We start from the raw sequence: 6,021 nt of genomic DNA, 5'->3' as shown, positions 1-6,021 counted from the left end.
AATTGTTAGACAATATAGCTTAATCTTAAAAAGATTATAATTAGAATGGAAGAATAATGATAATAATCTGCTGCTACTTATTTTGGCTGGTCATTTAAAGAAGAAAATTAATGGCAAGCTTTTTGGCACAGATGAAATTGGACAATTTTCTGCAGTACAAGTCTCAAGTCACACTTGTTTTCAAAAACTGCAAAATTGCAATCTTGTCCTCTGCTAACAGTGACAAAGACTACCTGGATTAGCGCCGAAATGATCAAGACAGGATCAGACTAACAAAAAACAAGTTTTTTGAAACTTATTTTTTTTAAAAATCTGTTATCATTCTAGGCTTCAACACCACGCAATCAGGAGACATTCACATTTGCAACCTTACCTGAGAGGGATTCACCTGCAGACCCAGCCAAAGACTCCTCTGTGCACAAATCTATATTTTGTATTTTAATTTTGGGTGTAAAATAACATGCACCCATCGTTTAACATATAAGTGCTTCCTTTTGTTGTTTTTTTAAGGCTCTGGTAATCGAAATGTTAAAGCCTCCAAACTACGAAACCATGACAAAAACGGGTCTTTCAAGTTCCAACACAAAATATTTCTCTATATGGCAATAATTCATTAATGGCATTGGCGGCCATCCCAAGACTGCATCAGGATGTTCAGGTAGGTAGGTAGGTGCAGATCAGTACAATATATCTTTATTATCATTGGATTGCTACAACCAAATTACGATTACACCCCAGTTGGAAAAATATACAATGTAAAAACTAATAAATAGAAAAAATATAAAGTGTTCACCTCTAATGTAAAGTATTTACATCTGCAATAAAATCTATACACAATTGGGATAATGCTCTTCAAACTAACAAGTCAACATGACAACTGAAATACTTTAGATGTGCAAAAAGTTATGGAAATTATGTCAAGAGTTAAAAAAAAGTACCGTATTTTCCGCACTATAGGGCGCACCAGGTTATAGGGCGCACCCCCAAAAAATAGTTTTTGGTCCTTTATCTTCCATACATAAGGCGCACCGGATTATAAGGCGCTACAGTGGGAACGTCGACAAAACAGTCAAATAGTTCAGTCAAACTTATTACCCCCTTAACATTCCCAAAGCTTGCAAAGAAGCAAATACGTGTCGTAGACACGTGCGGATGCAGTGTCCGTACGATGTCACTCAAATGCATCGTTCCAAATATCATTCGAAAGGTTAAAGTCTTGGGATTCAAGAAATGCCAACCATTCCTTAGTTTCTATTTTCTTTTTCGCTCGCAACTTTACTGTGCATATGACAATAGACACTTGGAATTGAGTTTAATTTAAAAAAAGACCCATCACAGAAACATCAATATCACTCTGAAACAAGATACTAGGAAAATATATAGCCAGAGTAGCTCACCAAAGTCGTTGTGTTCAACGGCAGTAGCTCAGGAGGTCGAGCGCTCGTCTTGGAATCAAGGGATCCCAGTTCGAATCCCGGCTTGTCCGTGTTACATGTCAAAGTGTCCTTGGGTAAGACACTGAACCCCTAATACCCCCAATAAGCAGTTTAGCGCCTTACATGGCTGCAAGGCCGCTATTGGGAAATGTGGAGCACATTGTAAAGCGCTTTGGGAAGTCATTGACTTGAAAAGCGCTATATAAATGCAGATCATTTCATTTCATTTCATTTCATTTCATTTCAATAATAATGTGCAACCATGGTCCTCTTATATCCTGAGTGTAGTAAATCCAGGAGAGTAAAATATAAATACAGTACAGAAAAGTAAAATACTGTTTTCTCTATGCCGTCAACCCAACATGCTATTCACATTCATCTTTTTCGGCCAATTGCAGGCTTTGTTTTGCCCCTTTAGCCTATGCCAGCCTGTAAATGATAAAAAGGATCCGCCCTCTTTACCTCCGAATAACTTTAGCCAATAGTGATCAATTCAACTGATGATTGACACATCTTTTTCGGCCAATTGCAGGGTTTGTTTTGCCCCTTTAGCCTATGCGAGCCTGTAAATGATGAAAAGGATCCGCCCCCTTTACCTCTGAATAAATACAAATTGGTTAGCCAATGAAACGCCGGTATATAAATCCCAGCATACACCGCGGACTACTTCGCGTTCGGGGCAAAATTTAGTCGGCGGCTGCTTTCATTAGTTGCAAGACTTTGCGACTTAATATTGATCCATATTTAAGGCGCATGGTCAGCTTTTGAAAAAAAATAAGACTTTTAGGTGCGCCTTATAGTGCGGAAAATACGGTAAACTTTATAATGTAAAAACATTTAAAAATACTTAAATAAAGTACCCCTACAAAAATGTACCCAGCCACCCCTATACATTTTTTAATCATTGAAATTGCCCGTGTCGTATATATGACAGCTAAAAATATTTATGGTCACAAGTTTGCATGGAAAATAAGCATTTTTATATAGCGTAGGGTGCGAAATTGACCACAAGGGAGAGTATGTCCCCCCCGCATGGTAATGAAGTCAAGCCACTGTACCATGGGGTACAGTAATGGAAAAGGGGACCCGAAATAGTACTTGGGGCGAGGCGAGGCGAGGCGGGGCGAGGCAAGGCAAGGCGAGGAGAGCTGGAAACATGTAGTGGAAAAAGGGCTTTAGTAAACCCTGAGTTCAAAACAAATCCAGTGAATCAGAATTTAGTTTTTATAGTAATTTTTATATGGAGGTGAAGACAATGATTTTCCGGGAACTTCGAAAGTTCTAAGATGGAACAAATGTTTTCCGTGACTTGCACCTCCATTATTTGTTGGTTTGGAGTGGAAGCAAATTGGCTTGGTTTGCCTCACAGTAAAGGACACTTAAGTTTACAGGAGCCGGTAATGCTAGTTAGGCTACCACCCAGCAACTAATTGGGCCTGACTCCTCTGAGTTTACGATGTCAAGCATTCTATGACTGCTCAGTCTAAAATGGAGATGATCCAGGAGAAAATGTCTAACATTGACACTGAGGCGGGCTACAGAACAGCAGGATGCGATTAATGACCACAGTATGAGATTGCTACAATATGGTTCCCCCCAAGCTGAGATATTTCATGGAATTGTGTGTGTGTGTTTTGTCATTTCATCCTCTTGTTCTTTTTGTATATATTGCAGTAAGCTGAATTTTCTAACTCACAATCCTTTGTCATGCTTACTGAGAACACTTTGGCGGATTAGACACAACATACACAACCAAGAATCCCTGCAGTCTTACAACAAAATGTGAACCCAAAGGACCCATACCGAGGTATGTTGCGGTGGGAGTAATTTGCTTAAGGCTCGGTAAAAACGGTCAAAGCTTCCACAAGAGCAAAAGGCGGTGAGAGCAGAAGGGAGGACAGGGACCACTTAACAAGGTGTCAAACAGAACCCTCAGGTCTTCCCATAAGCGCTTTGGTCAAGCTGAACCTGTGCTGTGATGTTTGTTGACACTTCTAGGAGAAAATTTGGAACGTTTCACAGCCCCCGTATAGCAGGAAAGGGCATGAGTTTTCCCAGGGCCTCAACCTGTGCTAACACCACCAGGTTTTATCATCACAGCAACAGAAAATTGGGAATTGTTTGTTTTTTGGATGGAGCCTTTTACAGTATATTTGCAATGAGAATTATATCAGATATTCTACATTGTGGCTTTTGCTTAGGAAGCGTATACATCCCGATGCTTAATTCATGAAGTTTCTCTGCAACTTCACAGCACGTTAGTGAAAGTGTCTTGAGGCATGAGCAAGGAAAAGGACGGGATGTACTAAATGTCTTGTCTTTGCATTTGTTTGTCAAAATCCATACAAAGCCAGATTTGCCAGTGTCTATTTCGCATCTTTTTTTTTTTTTTTTTTTTTTTTTTTTTTTTTAACTTTTTATTTCTCACACCAATTTTGACAGAGGTTTGATTCCTCCATCATACATCAACACAAAATATATACACTTGACACACTCATAAATAACAGAAGAAACAACAAAGAAGAAAAAAATACTATTAATAGAAAGGAAGAATAAATGTTCATACAATACATCCATACAAAAAGAAATATATATATATATATATATATATATATACACACATATATATATATATATATATATATATATATATATATATATATATATATATATATATATATATAAAATAATAAATCAAAATATACACCCAAAAAAAAAAAAAAAAAAAAAAAAAACAACGCACATAATAAATAGGGGGAGGTGTTTAGACATCAAGTAAAATTTGTGTGATAGGCTTCCATCTTTTCTCAAATTGGTCAAGTTTCAGTTGAAGTTTTGCAGTGATTTTTTCCATAATGTACATTTGCTTTAATTTGTCTCTCCATTGTTTTATGTCAGGAGGTTGTGGTTTCAGCCAGGACACTGTGATCATTTTCTTTGCTACCAGAAGCATTACCCTTAGTATATATTTCTGTTGACCAGATAGTAATTCTTCTGGCAAAATTCCTATTACGTAAGCCTTTGGGTCCAACCGCAACTCCCAGCCCGTGATTAATTTTATTTCTCTCTGGATACTTCTCCAAAAATTTAATATTACAGGGCAATTCCAGAAAATATGCGTAAAGTCACCGACCCCCCCACAGTTACGCCAGCATAGATTTGAGGTATTTTTATATTTTGAAGTGATAGAGGGTGTATAGAAGAATCGCATTTTTACTTTCCATTCAAACTCCCTCCATGTCGGGCTGTTGGTTATTTTGTGTCCCTCTTTCAATGTTTTTTCCCATTCGTTGTCTTTTATCGCTACATTAGTTTCTTGTTCCCATTTTTCCTTAACTGCCATGTCCTCATTACTGAGATCCATTCTCAGGGCTTTATATAGTTTTGATATAACCCCCTTTATTGATTGTCCTTTTGTATACGATATTAATAATTCCTCTACCTTAGTTGGCTCCTTACATATTTTCCCCCATTCCTCGTGTTTCTGGAGGTAATGCCTTAGTTGCAAATATTTGTAAAAATCATTTCTGGGTAGGTCAAACTCTTGTTGGAGTTGTTCGAATGATTTCATTGCCTGTGCTTCCAATACTTGGGTAATCAACATCAGTCCTTTTTGGGCCCATTTTTGAAACCCTACCTCCATACCCCCAGGTTTAAAGTCTGGATTTTTCGCTATTTTGGTAGCCCTATTCACAGATCTTGATATTTTTAATTTTTTTTGTATTGTTGACCAAGTTTTAATAGTTCCCTTAATCCATTCATTCTGGATTTTTAATTTCTTCCACCTCGTGACTGATATGTATGGTAACGATTCCACCAGCATATTTGGACAAGATCGTTGCTCCATGTCCACCCATATCGCATCTTTGTCTGTAGTAATCCACAAGATGAGTGCTTTAATTTGAGCTGCCCAATAGTAATATTTAATATTGGGTAGGTCTAGGCCCCCCTTTTCTTTAGGAGCTAACAGGGTTTTGTATTTTATTCTAGGTTTCTTGTTTTGCCAAAGGAATTTTGCTATTAACTTATTTAACATTTTAAATGTGGATGCCGGGATCAGAATTGGAAGGGATTGAAACAGAAATAATAGTCTTGGTAATATGTTCATTCTGATTGTTTCTATCCTGCCGATAAGACTTAAGGGCAAAATTTCCCATTTTTCCAAATCTTTCCTTATTTCTTTTATCAACATTCCATAATTTGCATCAAACAGCTGTGTGGAATGTGGTGTAATGGTCACCCCCAAATATTTAAACCCTTTATTTGTCCATTTAAAATCAAACCTTTCAATCACATCTGTTGGACATTTTCCCGATATCATCATTGCTATTGATTTGCTCTCATTATTTGAATACCCAGCTACTTCTCCATATATTTTAAGGCTCTCCAACAGTGGTGGTATTGATAACGAAGGTTCCTTCAGCATTACCAACAGGTCGTCTGCAAACAATGATATTTTATGTTCTGTTCCTCCTTCATCCAATATCCCCCTTATTTGCTCATTTTGTCTAATTGATTCTGCGAGTGGTTCTATGCTTATTGCAAACAAGAGTGGGCTTAAGCAATCCCCTTGCCGGACTCCTCT

Source organism: Urocampus carinirostris, chromosome 1 (assembly GCF_059441175.1).
Source record: "Urocampus carinirostris isolate Australia breed hairy pipefish chromosome 1, RoL_Ucar_1.0, whole genome shotgun sequence".
NCBI lineage: Eukaryota > Metazoa > Chordata > Actinopteri > Syngnathiformes > Syngnathidae > Urocampus > Urocampus carinirostris.
The sequence above is the reverse complement of the archived record's forward strand: the minus strand, read 5'-3'. Positions refer to the sequence as shown.